Source organism: Canis lupus, chromosome 22, assembly GCF_003254725.2.
Source record: "Canis lupus dingo isolate Sandy chromosome 22, ASM325472v2, whole genome shotgun sequence".
NCBI lineage: Eukaryota > Metazoa > Chordata > Mammalia > Carnivora > Canidae > Canis > Canis lupus.
The window spans coordinates 27,684,685-27,706,479 of NC_064264.1; the positions used below are offsets into that span (position 1 = coordinate 27,684,685).

At 38.1% G+C, this 21,795-nt stretch overlaps 1 long non-coding RNA gene across 1 annotated transcript in view; it reads right to left on the reverse strand.

The window, feature by feature from the left end:
• The window catches only part of LOC112656102 (uncharacterized), a 39,243-nt gene extending 17,672 nt beyond the window's left edge, over nucleotides 1-21,571 (reverse strand). Inside the window, exon 1 of the long non-coding RNA XR_003134118.3 lies at nucleotides 21,470-21,571. This is a non-coding gene — a long non-coding RNA (uncharacterized LOC112656102). The remainder of the gene's footprint in view (nucleotides 1-21,469) is intronic.
• Nucleotides 21,572-21,795: the final 224 nt, after the last annotated feature.

Consider the following 21,795-nt stretch of genomic DNA (forward strand, 5'->3'; position numbering starts at 1 on the left):
TTCCCACACATTTCTTCTCCCTTCCCTTATATTCCCTTTCACTATTATTTATATTCCCCAAATGAATGAGAACATATAATGTTTGTCCTTCTCCGACTGACTTACTTCACTCAGCATAATACCCTCCAGTTCCATCCACGTTGAAGCAAATGGTGGGTATTTGTCATTTCTAATAGCTGAGTAATATTCCATTGTATACATAAACCACATCTTCTTTATCCACTCTTCTTTCGATGGACACCGAGGCTCCTTCCACAGTTTGGCTATCGTGGCCATTGCTGCTATAAACATCGGGGTGCAGGTGTCCCGGCGTTTCATTGCATTTGTATCTTTGGGGTAAATCCCCAACAGTGCAATTGCTGGGTCGTAGGGCAGGTCTATTTTTAACTGTTTGAGGAACCTCCACACAGTTTTCCGGAGTGGCTGCACCAGTTCACATTCCCACCAACAGTGTAAGAGGGTTCCCTTTTCTCCGCATCCTCTCCAACATTTGTTGTTTCCTGCCTTGTTAATTTTCCCCATTCTCACTGGTGTGAGGTGGTATCTCATTGTGGTTTTGATTTGTATTTCCCTGATGGCAAGTGATGCAGAGCATTTTCTCATATGCATGTTGGCCATGTCTATGTCTTCCTCTGTGAGATTTCTGTTCATGTCTTTTGCCCATTTCATGATTGGATTGTTTGTTTCTTTGGTGTTGAGTTTAATAAGTTCTTTATAGATCTTGGAAACTAGCCCTTTATCTGATATGTCATTTGCAAATATCTTCTCCCATTCTGTAGGTTGTCTTTGAGTTTTGTTGACTGTATCCTTTGCTGTGCAAAAGCTTCTTATCTTGATGAAGTCCCAATAGTTCATTTTTGCTTTTGTTTCTTTTGCATCAAAATCCTAGAGAAGAACACAGGCAACACCCTTTTTGAACTCGGCCATAGTAACTTCTTGCAAGATACATCCACGAAGGCAAAAGAAATATTTAGTGCTCTTGAGTGACCTCCTATATACCCAAACCTCCACTTTTATAGGCTTACTAAGAGATGATAAAGAAGATAAAAAGAGGGACATGTTTAGAAAATGAGGTGGAAGGGCACCTTCGGGAGGCTCAACTTGAGCAAACAGGCAGCAGAAATTTAGCTCTTTAAAGAAGGGAACATCATCATGCTCCATGGTTCCCAATGGCAAGTGGAGCTGCTCAAAAGATAGTTCATGAAACCAAGTCACAGATCCAACAATGTGCCACAAGGGAGACACTGCATGTCAACTGGCAGGGCAAGAAATTCAGAGACCAATGTTGCATATCTCACCTGAAATGGGTAATTTGTGAACCTACAGAAAATTGCCAAGCAGGCCATGCAAGGCAGGCTGAAAGCCTGCCTGACCAACAAGTAGTCACTTTCGTGGTCACTGTCAGCTTACCTTTTATGGACTAACAGCCTCCTAAAATCTCAAGGCCTGTGGGACAAATCCAATCCACCACCTATTTTGAACAGCCTGTGAACTAAAATGATTTTTACATTTTAAAAATATAAAAAAAAAAAACCCAGAGTATGTAACAGAGACCTGTTTAGGCTGCAGAGACTAAAACATTCACTATCTGGCCCTGATCTCTGTGTAGATGCCTCTGTACAGTTAAGCCTCCATTGTTTCCAGAATAGTTTCTAAAACTGCATGCATTGGGAAGAAAGTTTTGAAAGTTATGCTCTCATTACATTATTATAACCAGCTTGGATTTCTCTATGTTAAAGGTTAAGAAGTAGACTGCATTATCTTGCCTCTATGGAAGAGTTGCATTTGTAGAGAACCTCTGTGTTCTAGTCAGGGGTTGGGGGTGGCATAGGACAGCAAGTTAGGAGATCTGGTCCCAGTGACAACATCATTACCAGTCGCAGAGCTTAGGTAGCTCACTTAACATCACAGCATTCTAATTTCCTAATCTGCAAAATAGGGATAACACCTGCCTTACTGCACCTTTTATGGTGTGAGGATACAGTGAAATAATAGATGTAGCAGGCTTTGCAAACTTGAAAGGGAGCTACAAATAGAGGTATTATTATAGATGTGACATCATCAACCCTTAATTATGGTTACTTGGGGGAAGATGAAAGACAGATAAATTAAGTTGTTGGTTATTAGTGGAAATTCTACTCATTTATTCTTTTATCTCCTCATTAAATCTTTAACAAAATTAACAAGTGTCAGGGCCTATTGAGTTTAAAGTTGTTTTCTGAGTCCAATAACTTAGTGTATTTATTGACTGTATTACATACTCAATACCTTTGGAAGGGGGATAAATGAGCAATGGGTGGCCAAAGGCATTACTAGAATTAGAGGAGAAAGAAATGTAAGAAACCTAGAAAATTAAAAATCAAATCAAAGCAATGCAAACAAACAAACAAATAAAAACACCCACTTTCACTATCAAAACTTATCTCCTTAAAGCTGGTTAAAATTGTTTCCATTCAGCACCTAACTCAAGGTTAACATGGCTGGCAGTGCCATGAAGTCAAATACAGTTTGACTTACTCCTCTATATCAGAGAAAATGCTTTTTTTTTCCTAGTCGCCATTCCTTGTCCTTTTCCTAAGTATACAGAAAGACTATATTTCTCAGAATCACTCACAGTTAGGTTGGGACGGGCAACTAATTCTGGCCAACAACCTTAAGCATAAATGACATGAGCCACTTCTCAGCCAAAGGTTAAAAGAACAGTGAGTTTTCCAGTACTCTCTTTTTCCTTGCTCTGGAAAGCTCCTGTAAGTTCCATATCAAGACGGCAGAAACATAAAATAGAAACAGCCTCAATCCCTGAGACATTATTTGAAGGGGAGACATGCTGGTGAACTGGAAGCTTCTCCTTTGTATGAGGAATTGGCTTTTTTATTTCTTTGTTTTTGCAATAAGTCACCAAGACTTAAGATTTGTTAGTGAGTGCAGACTTACCTAGCCTATTTTAACTAAGGCATTTTCCCTCCAAACTGGATATCATAGTCAACACACAATTCTATATTAAAAACAAACACACAAAAACTCTTCTGGGCTCCTGGGGAAGATGGCAGAGTAGAATTCTTGGCTCACCTTGTCCCCTGGATACACCTGCATAACACCCACGTCAGTATAAATAACTCCGAAAGTGACTTGATGATTGGCAAAATAGACTGTCCACAAGGAGGAGAGTAGGAAGCACAGGGACACAGTCAGGAGCTCAATGGACCTGTTGGACTCTCCACAGGAGGGAGAGAAACTGTGGATTTGCAGAGAGGAAGGAACAAACCCCACACCAGGCATCCTAGGCACAGGAAACCCACACTGGGAAGATGCACCCTCATAATATTTGGCTTTGAAAACCAAAGAGGCCTGGCTTCTTGAGTTCTACCATCAGTGGGGCTTAACACCAGGAATGTTAAAAAACAGCAGGCTCTTGGAGAGCCAAATGGCAATAAGAAACTGAGTCTCTTCCCTTAAAGAGACAGCACAACAAACAGGCCCAGAGATACAGCATAGAAGGAGCAGTTTGAAAAACGCCTGGGGTATACAAGAAGGAGATTTGTTTAGGATCCCAGAACATGTGCTGGAGGGGCAGGGATCTTTGGGGGACTTCTCCAACAACAAAAGAGCTGGCAGGTGTCATTTCCCTCCCCACCTCTCCACCTAGATACACAGACACTTGTGGGAACCAACACAGCAGGAACATTCTCAAGCTAACAGTGCACCTTGCCTCCCCATGCTTCTTTGGATTCACCCTCCCAACACATGGCCTCAACATAGATCTTGCTAGCTAACACCTCACACTTGGCCCCTGCATTCTCCTGTGGACCCCCTCCCCCTCCTTGACAGGAGTCCATCCAAAGTGGTGCCACAAACATACCATTGTGTAAGCAGCCCTGACAGGGCTAACACCACTCCAAAGTGATTCCTGCCCCAGGGAGAGGGGAGGATAACCAAATACACTAGTCTGACTGTGGCCTCAGCACTGGGCTGGGGGCAGATGACTGGTCTGACTGCAGGCCCCACCTACCAATAAAACTTCTCAAGGGACAATACAGGGAGAGCACCCTGAAGTTCAATGCTACCACATCTCTGACAAATGCCTTGTCTTATTCAACTTGAGCCCCAAACTAACACTAGCAACACGGGACCAAACTGCCCACAACAAGCAAAGAGAACCATTGCAGACAACTAGACTGAAGACAAAAATGGCTCAGCCACAACAGTACGGCACACTAGGAAACACCTCTGAATTGCTAGATTCTGGTGAACAGGGGACATTGTATTGCAGGGCACTACAGGTTCTCTTCTTCATAAAGCCACTACTTCCAAGAGCAAAAGACATAGATAATTTTCCTAACATATAGAAATAAAAACAGAGAGATAGATAAAATGCCAAGACAGTGGAATATGTCCCAAGTGAAGAGAGAGCTACATGAAATACAGGTAAATAATATGCCTGATAGGGAATTTAGAGTAATAGTCATAATGATACTCACTGGAATTCAGAAAAGAGTAGAGGGCCTCAGTGAATCTTCCCAATAAATAAACAGAAAACATAAAAAAAACAATTGGAGATGAAGAACTCAATCTCTGAAATATAAAACACATTAGAGGGAATAAATGGTAGGATAGAGAAAGCAGAATGATCAGCAACTTGGAGGACAGAGGACTTGAAAGCCATCAAGCTGAACAGGAGAGAGAAAAAAAAGAATAAATTAAATTAGATTAAGGGAACTCAGCAACAGCATCAAGCATAATAACATTCACATTACAGGGATCCCAGATGGATAGGAGAGAGAAAAATGGGGCAGAAAATTTACTTCAAGAAATAATAGCTGAAAACTTCCCAAATCTGAGGAAGAAAACAGAAATCCAGATCCAGGAAGCACAAAAAGCCCCCAGTAAAGTCAACCCAAGGTGGTTTACAATAAGACATACAATATAAAAAGACAAAAAATAGTGGAAAAGAGAGAATTGTAAAAGGAGCAAGAGAAAAGAAAACAGATTTAGGGAAACCCCATAAGGCTATCAGCTGATTTTTCAGCAGAAACTTTACAGGCCAGAAGGGAGCAGCATGATATATTTAAAGTGCTGATGGAACCAAGAATATCCTATCCATCAAGGCTATCATTCATAACAGAGGGACAGATGAAGAGTTTCCCAGGCAAGCAAAAGTTCATCACCACTAAAACAGCCTCACAAGAAATATTAAAGGGAACTCCGTGAGTGGAAAGGAAAGACTATAAGCAGGAATAAGAAAAGTATGAAGCACAAAAGCAGTACACTTAAGTATATCTATTAAAATCAGTCAAATGATTCACTAAATAGAAAAATATAAAGTACAATACCATATACCTAAAATGGCAGGTGGAGCAGAGGAATAAAAATGTAGTGCTTTTAGAATGGATTTAGGTTTAGGTTTAGGTTTAAACTTAAGTGACCATTAACTTAATATAGACTGCTATATGCATAAGATGTTATATATAAACCTTATGGTAACCACAAATCAAAAACCAGTGATAAATACCCCCAAAATAAGGAGAATAGAATCCAAGCACATCACTAAAAAAAGCCAGAAAACCATGAGAGAAAAGAGCAAGGGAAGAAAGGAATAGAGAAGAACTACAAAAACAACCATAACACAATTAACAAAATGGCAATAAGTACATACCTATCAATAATTACTTTGAATGTAAATGGACTAAGTTCTCTAATCAAGAGACATAGGGTGATGGAAATGAATAAAAAAGCAAGTCCCATCTCTATACTATCTACAAGAGACTCATTTCAGACCTTAGACACATACAGATTGAAAATGAAGGGAAAAGCATTTATCATTCAAATGGAAGTGAAAAGAAAGCCAGGGTGACAATACTTATATCAGAAAAAAACAGGATTTAAAACAAAGACTGTAACATGAGTCAAAAAAGGACATTACACAATCATAAGGTGAACAAGATTTAACAATTGTAAATATTTATGTACCCAACATGAGGGCACCCAAATACATAAGCAACTAATAACAAACATAAGGAAATAATTGATACTAATATAAGAATAATAAAGAACTTTAACTTTCCACTTACATCAATGGATAGGTCATCCAAACAGAAAATCAACAAGGAAACAGTGACTTTGAATGACATATTGGATCAGATGGATCTAACAGATATATTCAGCACATTTCATCCTAAAATAGCTGAATACACATTCTTTTCAAGTGCACATGGAACATTTTCCAGAATTGATCTCATTAGGCCACAAAACAAGTCTGAACAAATTTTAAAAGATCAAAGTTATACCATGCATCTTTTCTGACCACAACTCTGAAACTAGAAATCAATCACAAGAAAAAAAATCTGGAAAGAGCACAAATACATGGAGGTTAAATAACATGCTACTAAACAATGGATGGATCAAACAAGAAATCAAAGGGTAAATAAAAAAATACCATGGAGACAAATGAAGATGAAACACAATGGTCCAAAATCTTTGTGATGCAGCAAAAGCTGTTCTAAAAGGGAAGATTACAGCAATATAGAGCCCCTGCCTCTAGGAGCAAGAAAAATCTCAGATAAACATCCTAACCTTATACCTGAAGGAGCTAGAAAAAGAAGAACAAACAAAACAAAATCCAAAACTAGTAGAAGGAAGGACATAATAAAGGCTAGAGCAGAAATAAATGAAATAAAAAATTAAAAAACAATAGAACAGATCAATAAAATCAAGAGTTGGTTCTTTGAAAAGATCAATAAAATTGATAAATCTTTAGCCAGACCAACTAAACCAAACCAAAACACAACAAAAAGAGAGGAAGAACTCAAAATCAGAAATGAAAGAGAAGAAATAACAACCAACAACACAGAAACACTAGAAACATATAACCTCCAGGGATTCCCCGGTGGCTCAGTGGTTTAGCACCTGCCTTTGGCCCAGGGTGTGATTCTGGAGTCCCGGAATCAAGTCCCACATCGGGCTCCCTATGTGGGACTGCTTCTCCCTCTGCCTGTGTCTCTGTGTCTCTCATGAATAAATAATAAAACCTTTAAAATATATATATAACCTCTCAAAACAATCAGGAATCATGAAGAAACAAAATTTGAACAGATAAATTATCAGAAATGAAATTGAATCGGTAATCAAAAAACTTCCAGGAAATATAACTGCAGGACCAGATGGCTTCACAGGTGAATTCTACCAAACATTTAAAGAAGAGTTAATACCTACTCTTCTCAAACTATTCCAAAAAAAATAGAAGAGGAATGAAAGATTCCAAATTCATTTTATGAGGCCAGCATTATTCTCATATGAAAACCAGTAAAGACACTCAGAAAAAGAGACCTATGGGCCAATATCTCTGATGAATACAGTTGCAAAAATCCTTAACAAAATATTATCAAATGGAATCCAGCAATACATTAAAAAAAAGTTAAAAAAAATAAAAAAATAAAAATAAAAAAAAAGTTTACCATAATCAAGTGAGATTTATTCCTGGGATGCAAAGATGGTTCAATATTCATAAATCAATCAATATGATACATCACATTAAAAGAGAAAAGATAAAAATCATATGATCATTTCAATAAATGCAGAAAAAGCATCTGACAAGGTATAACATTGATGTCAAAAAATCTCAACAAAGTGGGTTTAGAGGGGACATACCTCAACATAATAAAGAACATATATGAAAAACCCACAGCAAACATCATACTCAATGATGAAAAACTGAGAGCTTTTTCCTCTAAGGTCAGGAACAAATTTTCCCCTAAACTCTCACCACTTTTATTCAACATAGTACTGGAAGTCCTAGCCACAGCATCAGATAAGAAAAAGAAATAAAGGGCATCCAAATTGATAAGGAAGAAGTAAAACTTTTACTGTTTGTAGATGACATGGTACTTTATGTAGAAAACCTGAAAGACTACTGAAAATCTGCTAGAATTTGATAAACATGATGAGTACTGGGTAATGTATAGAATTGTTGAATCACTATATTGTACACCTGAAACTAATATTACACTGTATGTTAATTATACTGGAATTAAAATAAAATTTTTAAAAACTCATATTGTTATTACTGAGACAGTTGGAAGTTTTATTTTTCCATGTTGTCACCCTTCATGCTCTCTATAACCCTAACACTAACTCCAACAAATCACAATTATTTGTGGATTATGCTATGTTAAATGAATATATATACAAGTTTGAGAGCCACCAGATCAGATAATCCCTAAAGTCTCTCCTGGTGCTTAATTTCTCCGAGGAAAATAAATTTGTGGCACTATAAAAAAAAAATCATGTCATAAATTCCAAAGTTTAAGCAGGAGTTACTTCCAGATATTCATCCCATTTGCCTCCATTATTAGCTTGGCATAGAGCTCACCACATTTCAAAACTTATATTTTCTCTACTGTAAGGTTCTTAAGTACAAATATATATACACACACACACACACATATATATACATATACACGTAATATTTATATATATTTATATAATATATATATGACTTCTGCCTTTATATATACTTATATATGATACACACACACACACACACACACACACTCTTGTCTCGGAGCCCTTAATTATTTCTTCTCCCTAAAATCTTCCTTCCCCAAATATCTTCTTGGCTAACTACCTTGACTCCTTTAGCTTTATCCTTTGGTCTCATCTCAATGAGACCTGCTCTGACTATCATAGTTAATACCACAGCCTGTACCTACACACACACACACACACACACACACGTACAGAAATACATCATACTCTACTTTTACCTTTCTTCTCAAAGAAAATTTTACTTCCTACTATATAATTGTTTTTAAAAAAAATTCCATTCAGCCCATTTTTCAGGTAGAAATTATTAGAGTATATAATATTACTATTTTTTAACTGATTCTGTATGAAAAAGCCATAGTTCCTGATCAAATATGTAGCAGTGAAAAGAAACTTACTAAATGGCACATATCAACATAGAAGATCACAAAAATTAAATATGGAATGATATAAGTATGAAACAGAATGAGGTTTATAGCACTAATTCACTTATTTCCATTTAAAAACATTTATGTAAACTTAGTAACACTGCATTTTCAAGGATGCATACTTATCTAAATAAAGAAGTAAAATGGAATGGAAGGACATATGTTAAAGATAACTAGAAGTTGCTATCAATAGAGATGGAAGAGGATAGGAGGAAAATAAAAGAGAAAATCATTAGTAAATGACATCAAAACTGTACCAGGTTGAACAGCACCCCAAATTAATGTCCTTCTCAGAACCTCAATATGTGACTTTCTTTGGAAATAGGATTGTTACAGATGTAATTAAGATAAGGTCATACTGAACTATGGTGGGCTCTTAATCCAATGTGACTGATGTCCTTTTAAGAAGAGGAGGGATACAGAGACAGACCCGCATAGAGGGCAGACAGTGTGGAGGTACGCAGGGAAAATGCCCTGTGACAGTGAGGACAGACTGCAGTGATGTACCTCCAGACAAGCAATGCCAAGGATTACCGACAACAACCAGAAGCCAGGAAGAGACAAAAAAAGGGGGGGGGGGGGAGGCGGTCTTCACCTAGAACCTTCAGAGAAACTGTGGCAGAGCTGACACTTTAATCATGGATTGCTAGCCTTCCAGAATTGTGAGACCAAAAATTTCTGTTGTTTTAAGCCTACTGATTTGTAGTAGGCTACAAAGTACTACAGATTTGTAGTAGTTTGTTTGGCAGTGCTAGCAAACTAATACTAAAATGAAAACAAAAAGTCCCGCCTAGACTCATGATAATGACCGTGTACTGATGTTAGCAGAATGAATAAAGCCTACAGTGGAATTTTGTTACTGTTCTGGATGTGGGGAACAATATTATCACCCATATGAGAAGGCAACACCATGCTAAGACTTGTCGTGCATAGAATTGCTCTTTGCCAGGGTTGTGATTGGATTTATGCCACCTTTGAGGTTAAGAGAACCATCATGGAAGGGTACCCCCTCTGTATTTGGAAGCATGGCCCAAACTTGCTTAATTAGGGTATGAGTAGAAAAAAGCCTTTAGACAAGTTTGTGTCAATCATTTCTAAAAGAGGTGCTTGGTTATCAATACACTGTATTTCTGAGAATGGCTATTTTACGTTTTGATGAAAAACAAAAACACTGGAACTGGCCCCAAACTATAGTTAATTGGCACTTGAGGAAAGGTGAGAATCTCAGATTATACCAAGAAATCTGACTTGTTTCTAAAAAAAGTGGACACAAATTGCGTCAGAATTGATAGTCTGAGCATCTTCTTTAAAGTTGGTATGATTTTGACTTAGGGAACAGAGTGTGCTGCTTCATGACTGCATACCTGTGCCTGCTAATACTCACAGCAGCCATCTCCTCCCTGTTTCCAACCCATCCCATAGCCTTTCAGATCCAGGACTTTAGCAATTTCAGAAAGAGTCTTAAGACACATTCTCTACAAAAGTGGTTCTCAACTTATTTTTTCCCATTTACTGAGGTATAATTGACAAATAAATTATAAGATATTTAAAATGTACAATAGGATGATTTGATATATGTATACATTATGGAAGAATTTCTCCCATGGGGTTAATTAACACATCAGTCACATCATACATTTACCCCTTTCTTTGTTGACAATATTTAATTTCTACTCTCTTGGCCAATTTCAATTATACAATAGTTATCAACTAGAGTCTCTATGTTATATATTAGATCCTCAGACCGTATCCATCTTCTGCTGAAGGTTTGTACCTTTCTACCAATCTCTCCCTATTTCCCCTGCCAGCTGATTCTCAATTTAGATGCTTTTAAGATTCACCGTGTGATTGCTAAATGGTTGATTCCTCAGGCTCATGCCCCACCTCGCCTCCCACCAACCCACCTCTGCCCCCTCAGTCCGCCAGAGATTCTCATTCAGAGCTGAGTTGGTGCAAAAACAACAACTGCATTTTATTTTTTTAAAAATGCCTTTGGTAATTTTAACGTAAGTTCTCTGGCAGTACTTTGAGAAACAGTTTTCTAGATTTTCCAACTTTAATATGCCTATGATCCATGTGAAGACTTATTAAAATGCAGATTCTGATTCCTAGAGTTCCAGGATGGGACTTGATTTCCAGCATTTCTAACAGGTCCCCAGGTAACATGAACATAGCTGGTCCATGGGCAACACTTGAGGTGGGAAGTTTTTAAAATCCAGTGCTTCAGCAGGATCATAGATCAGGTATTTTTCTAAACCAGATATTTTTCTAGCAGCAGTATTTTTCTAAAGTCCCCAGGTGATTCTGGTATACAGCTAGGTGCTAGACTACAAAGTCGGTAGCCACTGCCAGGTGGCAATAGTAGCTTGTAACTCACAGACTTTCCCCAGGTATAGATTAACAATAACTGATATTTCAAAAGAAGAGACAACTAATTTCAAAGGAGTGAAATTTTTAAAGATTACAATTACATTAATGCCTCAAATAACACTGGAATTACTCCCCTCTGTATTATTTCCAGCTAAATAAAAACTGACAGTTGTGTATTGGTGAGGATGTGGAGAAAAAGGAACCCCTGGACACTGCTGGTGGGAATGTAATCGGTAGAGCCACTGTGGAAAATAGTGTGATGATTGCTCAGAAAGTTTAAAAAAAAATGCCATATGACCCAACAATTTCACCAATGGGCATTTACCTAAAGAAAACAAAAACATTGGGGCACCTGGGTGGCTCAGTGGTTGAGCTTCTGCCTTTGGGTCTGGTTGTGACCCTGGGGCTCTGGGATGAATTCCCACATCAGGCTCCCCACAGGGAGCCTGCTTCTCCCTCTGCCTATGTCTCTGCCTCTCTCTGTGTCTCTCATGAATAATTCAATAAAATCTTTTAAAGAAAAGAAAACAAAAACACTAATTTTAAAGGATATATGCATCCCTATGTTCATTACAGTATTATTTACAATAGCCAAGATATAGCCACCTGAGCCCATCAATAGATGAATAGATAAGGAAGACATTACATATATATAATATATATTATATATATATGCCCCATAAAATATTACAGAGCCATGTAAAATGATGAGATTGTGCCATTTGCAACAACATGGATGGACCTACAGGGTATTACATTAAGTGAAAAAGTCAGACTGAGAAAGATAAATATATATGATTTATTCATATGTGAAACCTAAAAAAACCCCAGATGAATAAACAAACAAAAAGCAGAATCGAACCTGTAAAATCAGAACAAACTGATGGTTGCCAGAGGGGTGAGATATAGAGAGATGCCCAAAATGAATGTAGGAGAGTGAGGGACAAGGGCTTCCAATTAAAGTATGAATGAGTCACAGGAATAAAAGGTACATCGCAAGGAATGGAGTCAATATGGGGACACACTTGTTCCCACTTGTGGTGAGCATAGCATTGTGTTTAAACTATTCAAACCACTCTTGTCCACCTGAAATCAATGTAATAATGTGTGTTAACTACACTCAAAAAATCAATGAAAAAAAAGTGACAGTTGTGGATAGACCTTCTTATAGCTTTGTCATTTGATAGAATTTAGTAGGATATGTTTCTTCTTTATATCAGATTTATTCCTGATTTTGAGCCTCTGACTGCACTGGTTAAATTGCAGGATGGTGGTTCTGAGACACAGCTAGACAACCTTCCACATACCCTCCCGTGGGTCAACAATGATTAGAATGGAAAAGACATCGGGGCAGTCCCATACTCAGCACAGGCATCCCTCGATTCTCAATTCTCCCCAACTGAGTGCTCAGCTTGGTCAGGAGCCATCTCCTGGCAGCAGATATTTGATTATTCTTTCCCAACCTGGAATCTAGGTTTCAGTTATTTTTTTTTCCTCCCTTTCTCTTGTGTCTTTTCCTTTCACCAAATGATTCATTAACAAGAAAACTACTTATATAATTAAATTCTAATTTCTATAACCCCCACCTGCTTGTGTGGTAGCTTCAAAGGGGTTTCTTCCAGGACATTTGCTTACAGGAAGGAGCCAACCTTCTTTTCTTCAGTTCCTGATTATTAAAGGGATAATACCTGTGGAAAGTACCTTGTAACCGTATTAGGCTCCATCCCCTTCTTGTTGTTAGTAGCGGTGATTCAAGAAAAGTCTTCTTTTGAGGTGATCAGAGGTAGCATTTGGCCAGATAATCAAAACATTTGTCTAAAACAAGAAGTTTGTTTTAAAAATGATGTAATGTATCGGGGCAGCCCTGGTGGCACAGAGGTTTAGCACCGCCTGCAGTCTGGGGTGTGATCCTGGAGACCTGGGATCAAGTCCCATGTCGGGCTCCCTGCATGGAGCCTGCTTCTCCCTCTGCCTGTGTCTCTGCCTCTCTCTCTCTCTCTCTCTCTGAATAAATAAATAAATTCTTTAAAAAAAAAAAAAGATATATCAAAATGTTGTATCTTTTTAAGTTTATTTATTTATTTATTTTCAAGTAATCTCTATGCCCAATGTGGGGCTTGAACTCATGACCCTGAAATCAAAGGTCACATGCTTTTCTGAACCAGCCAGACACCTGCAAAATGTTGTATTTTAACCTGAAACATTTGTAACATGACAACATGCACTGGCATGGCTGTGCAATCATTTGAGTGTCCTTTCTGGTAGGACAGGCATTTGTTCTGATTGGTCAGGGCCAAGACCATACTGGTTGTTAAAATATTTGAATATAATCCCTCTATATTCATCAATCTTTTGACATAGGATCAAAATAATTTCTTTGAGTATAGGTCCTCTGATAGGAATTCTGAATTTCCAATTTCAGTATCTTTAGTGGACATTGAACATCGAGAGTCAGTTAACAGGCAGTGTAGACATCCACAATTGTAAGATTCCACTCCCCTGCCCGCCGCGGCACCAAACTTTTAGAGTAGTTCCCTCTGACCCCATTTAACTGCAATTCTTAAATCTCACCAGAATGAATCTTGAAGCATTCAACTTAATTTTCATAGAATCGACAATTTTCTTTTCATACTCATATTTATACTCTATGGGTTTACATAATATCTGGTTAAATTATGCAATTACAAGAACAAATACAGTGATCATAAAATATTTGGGAATAAATGCAACTGATCCTGGTCAACATATAATTCAATTGGTGGGAATGGAAGCCTGCAGGCATACTAGAACTTAGCCTGCTGGTTCCAAGGCTTCAGATTGTCAGGGACATGGATGTTAGGTAGAAATGTATGAAAATGCTGGTATGCCATCATTTTCTGACCTACAAAACCAGTGGTTCAATGTGGTCCAGACTATATTTTACAGTGATAAGTTTAGTGCGGGTCAATTAGAGAGCTTCAGTTATAATGTTAAAAAAAAAAGCAGAATAATAATAATAGATAAAAGAACAAAGCTGCTTTTATTTATTTATTTATTCCTTTATTTGAGAGGGGCAAGAGAAGAGGGAGAGAGAGAATCCATGAGTAGATTACCTGTTGAGTGTGGAGCCCAAAGAGGGGCTGGACACAGGACTCCATCCCAGAACCTGAGATCATGTTCTGAGCAGAAAGCAAGAATCAGATGCTTAATAGACTGAGCCACACAGGTGCCCCAGAACTGCTTTTCAACACTGTGCTTGCTCTTTAAGATTTTCGGACTATACTTATTAATAAGTGCTTATCCTTTGGCCAAGCATTTCACAAAAGCTTTCTTCTGACCTTAAAAGAAAAGTTCAAAAAAAATGCTATTGTTAAATACGTTTGGGAAATACCACATACCCACCTAGGAGATTCAAAATATTCATCAGCATATTAAAGGCACTGAGAAGTCCTGTAGCAAAGGCCTTTGTTTAACTTTGTTTACCTTAGGGTTTCATAAATTTAACAAAAGTAGGCCGTTTCATGTAACATCTAATCCTGAAGAGCTAATGTTTAATAAAACAAACACACTTTAGTAAACACTACCAACTAGCATTAAAGAAAGTATTAATCTGATTTTGCAGTAGATTAAACAAATACCATCTTAATATCAGTTTGAAACAGCACAATTTGTGCAGGTGTCCCAAAGCACTGTACAAATTTCATTTAGTGGTAATGTTCTCCCCTGTACAAACAGAGAAACAAAGGTATAAAGAAGCATTAGGTTGCTTGCCAGAGTACACACAAGATTGAGACAAACTGGAACCATAGCCCACATGTCTGAACAATGATTTCTAAACTGTGTTTACAAACAGAACCATATTGCAAATTGTGGCCAGTCACTCTTTTTAACTGAAGTATCTATTTAAGTAAAGTTCTGCCTTGGTGATGATATTTTCTTTTAATGAATTTTAATTGAACACACTTGTAAAATTAAAACATGTTAATTTTCACATATTCACCTCTCTGGGAATAGTCAAGAGTCCCCTTCGTTAACTGCATGGTGAAGAAGGTGGAAGAGACTGCCTCTCACTTAGACATACGTCTTATTGAGGAGTAGATAATATTTCTTCATCAAATCAAATCAATCAATCATCAATTTAAAATAAGAACTAAGGTAAATGGTGTACTCCTTGAACCCGAAACAGAAGGCAAAGCTCCAGAGCTCATGGAGCCGAGTAACATTGACCCATATATTAGATTGCTGGTGACTTTCATCAATAATTGAGAGCAAGGACTCTATAAAATCTCCAGCTGTGCCAGGGATTCATGGATCTACTGTCTTTGCTCAGAAGCTCATTGATAAAACAAGACATGAATATATGGCTTTCTGTTGGCGAGATTGTGACCTTGAGTGAATGAGTCTCAGTCACTTGTAAGGCTAAATAGATTTATGTGTTCTGAAGTTTGTCAGCATAATAGGTGTTTCCCAGCATTTTGGAACTGCATGCTACGTGACAGAGGAATGACCTTTAGATAGAGCATACCTGCCCACCCCCTCTGCCAGGGTGGTAGGTGGGGGACAGTGATGTGTGATTTCAGAAGCAGATTTACAGACTCTCTCGCTCTATGCACGTCACCTTCGAGTGCTCTCCCCCACCACAGAGCCTCATTGCCTCGGTCACAAACAATATCTGTTATTTCAGAATGCTGCAATGCTTTACCTCAAGGCCGAGCCAGAGTTGTCAAATAGAGATGAAGAGCCTTTTGGCAAAAAAAGTGCTCTTAAAATGTTTACCTTCTCATACCTAATGGTTTTAGATCATATCTTATTAGCCTAGGAGACCATTATATAAAGTACAATTAAGATCTCCTTGACATTTTCTAGGAGTTCCAATTCAGCTTTGCTAATGGCTATAACTTCATTGCCTTTTTTTTTTAATTTAATGCCATACAGTGTTGGAAATGCAGTTTATAATAATGTGGACTACCCAGGGTGCACTTGCAGTAATTACACAGAATGTCAACAGCCTCTCAAGCTGGATCCTGTGTTGATTGCATCTTGTGACATTTTCATTTGGTCAACTTGTTGGAATTACACCTCTATGGGCAGGCTCCTACCCCTCCAGTTTAACGTTCTCCTGATCATAGAAAGAAAGTAGAGCTGGGGCTAAGAATAGGATCATTGTCTCTGTGGCCAGTATCCCACCCATACTGTTGGCAACTTTCATTCAAGAAACACCTAGTGAAGGTCTGTTATATACTCAGCACTAAAGACACAAAGCTTAACAAGATCCTCTCTTGCTGTCACTCCTATGTGTCAAAGTAAGAGAGTTCAGAAACATCTTTCAACCAACAGAAAAATCCCACAGGTGTTAAATTAGAACCAGAGTTCTAGTCCATATCTTTTATTTTTCCTTTCCTTTCCTTTCTTTTTTTTTTTTTTCTCCTTTTCTTTTCTTTTTCTTTTTCTTTTACATTTTTTCCTCCCTGGGCCCATGTTATCCAGAACTCTAGTTTTAAGTATGCTTTATGTTGACCATGATTTGGTATACAAACAGCTAAAATTTATGTGGTGCCCATGTTCTACTGGGTTCTGTTATAATCTCTTATACATAATTTCTGCAATAAATCTATATGGCAGATAGTATCACTGTTTCACAGACAAGGAAATTGAGCCACAAAGAGGTTTTGTTTTGTTGTTTTGTTTTGTTTTGTTTTAAGTCTCACACAGCTAGTGAACGGAGAACCTGAAGTTTGAACCTTGATTATTTGCAAAGAGCCTGATACTGCTCTGCCATTAGGAGGAAAGTCCTGATAAAGGATTAGTATGGTAAATTAAACAATATAGTCACCAGAAGATGATTAACACGTGTCATAAAAACCAGGATGGCTGAAAACAAGAGAGTCAGGGCAAAAATAGAACACAGACTTTTTTCCCTTAGCCATCCCTGCTTTAGTACCTGTGGCACCAATTCCTTTGTAAAGGGGGTAAGGGTTAAAACAATAATAACCCTATATGTGATTTGCATTTTGTTTTAAAAATACTAAACTTAGGTTGACAGTTTAGTGTACTATATAGTTGATCCCGAAGGAGAGATTCACTCTGTCTAGCTAATTAATTTTGTTCTATTTATAAAGTTCTGAAATAAAGGAACTTCTTCCAGTGTTACTAAATCAGAAGCCTGAATAGGCAAGGGGCACCTCATCTAACAACACCTGCCAGGATTCTAGGGAGTGACGTGGGCACCTCTTACAGAATCAGATGGAACCAAGCTCATTTGAGTATAGGACTACTCCATTTTATACGTGCAATTTATTATTTTGATAATTAATTAAAAGAAAGAAGCCAGAGGAGGGACCAAATTATATTATGCTCCCAGTGGACTAAGGAGAGCTGCACATTTGGAAATGCTCTCCAGTTTTTCAGCCCATTCTGAATCTGGAAAGAAGGGGTGAATAAGCCAATAGGTTAACTGGTCAGGTTAACACTGTATCTCAGAAAGTCTAAATTGGATGCTGGGAAGTGTTAAACCACTGATCAAAGAGATGTCTTGCCTGTTACCCAAGAATTGCTGGGGTTAGAATTTCTCTTTACAGTATCGATCATATTTTTTACTTGCTAGACTGGTTAAAGAACAGGTTTGGTCCTGTCCCTAGTTTTCTTCAAGGCTAAAATGTGAAAAAAAAAAAAAAAAACTGTGTAAGAGTTGTGTTTATTTGAATGGGCACCTATGTGGTTCTCATTGTCTTTGAATAAAATTTATTATATTCTATTTATTTCTTTTTAAGCTAGTTGGTTATCTCTTTTTTCTGACTACAAATTCATTTGAGTCTGACTAAAATAAGCTCCAACTTTTATTTATGATTTTCTTGGCCATTGAGTTAGATTTTTTTGGTCATGCTTTAGATATTACCATGCTGCAAGTTATTGGCTATAAAACTTTTGTATATTTTTATAACTGTCTTGACTGAAAAACTTCATGTTCTATCAATATATATGGAAGAGTCCTAGGTATATAGGAAAAGGATGAAATATGTTTGAAAAGTTTCTTTTTTGCCATATATTTATATAAGAAAGGCTTTTTACCATGTTTCATTATACTTAGTTACAGTTGGCTTTTTTTTTTAATTTTTTATTTATTTATGATAGTCACAGAGAGAGAGAGAGAGAGAGGCAGAGACACAGGCAGAGGGAGGAGCAGGCTCCATGCACCGGGAGCCTGATGTGGGATTCGATCCCGGGTCTCCAGGATCGCACCCTGGGCCAAAGACAGGCGCTAAACCGCTGCGCCACCCAGGGATCCCTACAGTTGGCTTTACAACCTCAGATCTATGTTTAACATCGAGCTTATAAAGTTTTAATGCAATCTTCTAAACTTCTATGAATTAATATAATGTGGATATACTTAATATATTAAAAATAAAATGAAAATGTGGGGTCTTACTATGGATGAAACAAGAAAAAGTGAAATACTACCTTAAGTTTTCATTCAGATAAGATAGGTTAACTAGTCATTGCCATTACTCTTAAATTATCGAGTACATAGGACAAATAAATATGAAATTGTAAGAAAACAAGATATCCTGGTATCACTGAGATGCACTATAATAACATTCATGATGGAAAAAATGACATAAAAGGTTTAAGTTTCTCAAAAGAAACAGATTTAGAACTGTATGCCAAAAGTTATACATCTGTTATGTTTGTAAAAACATGTTGGCTGATACAATTAACAGTTGTGCACTTTACTATGTTAATTATTTTCTGAAAAAGTTAGACATTGCTTAGAAACTTATGAAATGGTGACTTAGAAGTACAGCAACAACATTTTACTGAAAATTTTTAATATTGTTTTTAAAAGTAGTATACAGTAAAATTGCTTTATATTTTTGAGATTTTATTTATTTATTCATGAGAGACACAGAGAGAGAGGCAGAGACACAGGCAGAGGAAGAAGCAGGCTCCCCGCAAGGAGCCAAATGTGGGACTCGATCCCACATCCCAGGATCATGCCCTGAGCTCAACCACTGAGCCACCAGGCATCCCTGCTTTATATTATTTTTTTGAAAATTTTATTCATTTATTTGAGAGAGAGTGAGAGACAGATCATGAGTGAGGGGAGGAGCAGAGGGAGAGGGAAAAGCAGACTCTCTGCTGAGCAGGGAGCCCCATGCAGGACTCCATCTGGGAACCCTGGGATCATAACCTGAGCCCAAGGCAGATGCTTAACAACTGAGCCACCCAGGCGCCCCAAAATGGGCTGTTTTATGCTCACTTGTATGAACGTTAACACATGGAGAGATTTATGTGGCAAAAAAGAGGGACAGCTGACTGAGTACTGGTGAAGCCACCCTGGTTATTTGGAGTTCTCTGTACTGATTGCTGCAATGAACCCCAGCAGTGGCACTCTCCCATTATTTCCTTCTCCCCAGCTCTGGGTCCCTGTAGAGAGATCCTTTGATGCTACCGCCACCAACCACATCTGTTACATTGCTGATGCCCTTCCAATGATCCCTCACCAGGGCCCACTGATCATGCTCACACTACAGCTGGCTGTGGTGTCTGTCTTGAAACTATGAATGTCCAGGACGTAGATTTCTCTGTAAGTCTGGCTTGATCTTCGAGAGCTCCTAGCAATGCCTTTCATCATTATCAGCATTCTAAACTGGGGCTGCCACTTTGCACTCCTAACATTTCAAGCAAATTTTGGAAGTCCTTCCCCAATTATTTTGCTTTGTTTTGACTTTTTGACCTTTCTTCTTTTTTTTTTTTTTTTTTTTTTACCCGTCATGTTTTTGGGTCAAGGATTCTTTAGGCACTTGGCCCAATATCTGAGTGGCAGGCATGGTGTGGCTCTCATAATCCTTGTGCTGTTGAGTCATTCTCTGTTGCATAGAATAATTCTTTTCATAGGATTCCTGCTTGGTCTTTCATTCAATCTTAAAGGGCTCACCTCTGTTATCCCCCAGACATGTCCAGATTCACTGAATCCTACGTGCACACAGCATCCCTGGCTAGATTTGTATGTTCTCTTAAGAGTAATTACATTTCACATTTCTATTAGGGAGTCAATAACATTCTCAATAGACCTGATTCCCATATTTTAAAAGAATAATACTAGCAAGGATTTATTTAGCACCTTCTATATAGCAGGCACTGCCCTAAGTACTTTGCAGGCATCATCTCATTCAATGAGATGGGAATGCTTTAATTGTTCAAATTTACAGAAGAAAAAACAGGTACCCCAAAAGGTTAAATATCTACCAAGATCACACACCAAGAGCACATATCATGGCTACACATGAAGTCAATAAGGGGATCCTCTGGACTGATTTAATTTTATCTTAAATACGGTTTTGAAATTGGCATCATTGTGTCTAATTGCAGCTGTTCTAGGCTCAGCTTAGTCATTCTCACATTGTTTTTCAACTTATGTTCTTTGGCAGAACAGAATTTTGTTAAAATATTTCATAAGTAAGTTCATACAGTAAAATTATATAAAATGTGATCTCTCTGGAGTTTTATGGCCAACTTGCCCCCAGTTTGGTTAAGCATGCTGGAAAATGCTCTCTTAGCTGGAATGAAATTGTTCTTTTAAGAATCAGAGACAAATTCCAACAAACAGTAAAGCAGTATTTCTCTTTACACTACTAGTAGAAACCTCAGTCAACAGAAGTAGCTCGGGAACTCGGGAGCTCGGTGGGGGAAATTATGCATTGTGCGACTTGGAGGGGCCTGCTGCCCCCTTAACCTGAGCCAGAAGATGGGAAGTTCCACTACCCAGGTCTGCAAATCTCCTGTCTTGTTTGGCCATCTGCATGGTTAATCATTCACTGCAAGGATTTCTTAAAGCGTACTTATTCCCAAAATAGAGAAGTGGAAGTCAGCCTCTACCACTGAGCAATAATTCCATCTCCTGTGATTTTCCCATAGGAGTAAATCTGATCAATGTCACTGTTGTTGAAATTCTCCAAGTGAACCAACTATAGAGTGCAATTTCCCCCCTGGCGCCCTCCCTCTTGTTTTCGTGTACTTTGTAACCTGAGGAGAAGTTTCCATGAGGAAGCAGAGTCTACACTGAAGTGACTGAATGATGTATGGAAGATCTCAAACACAGAGGCTGCCTTTAGACTTGAAAAAAAGAATAAAACACTGTTGTGTCCACGACTGACCGGTACGAGTAGAATGCTAAATGTTTTCCTTTGCAGAGGCGCTGGCAAAGTTCATTCCCTCAGGTGAGGATCTCACAAGATGCCCACTGTTCTCCCCTCTGGCGTCCCCATGGTGATAGAACTACCTAAATAACACTGCCCACGAGGGCTTTTCATCCCCTGGCAATGATGCTCATTCATGATTGTGGGCAGCATTCTTTGCTTTGCTGAGGAAAAGATTTCCTACTGTATTGATGCCTGCCTAAATATCAGCTAAATATAAGCCAAAAAAAAAAAAAGGAGAATTGAATTAATTACCCAGTCATTCTGGTTAGTATTTAGATTAT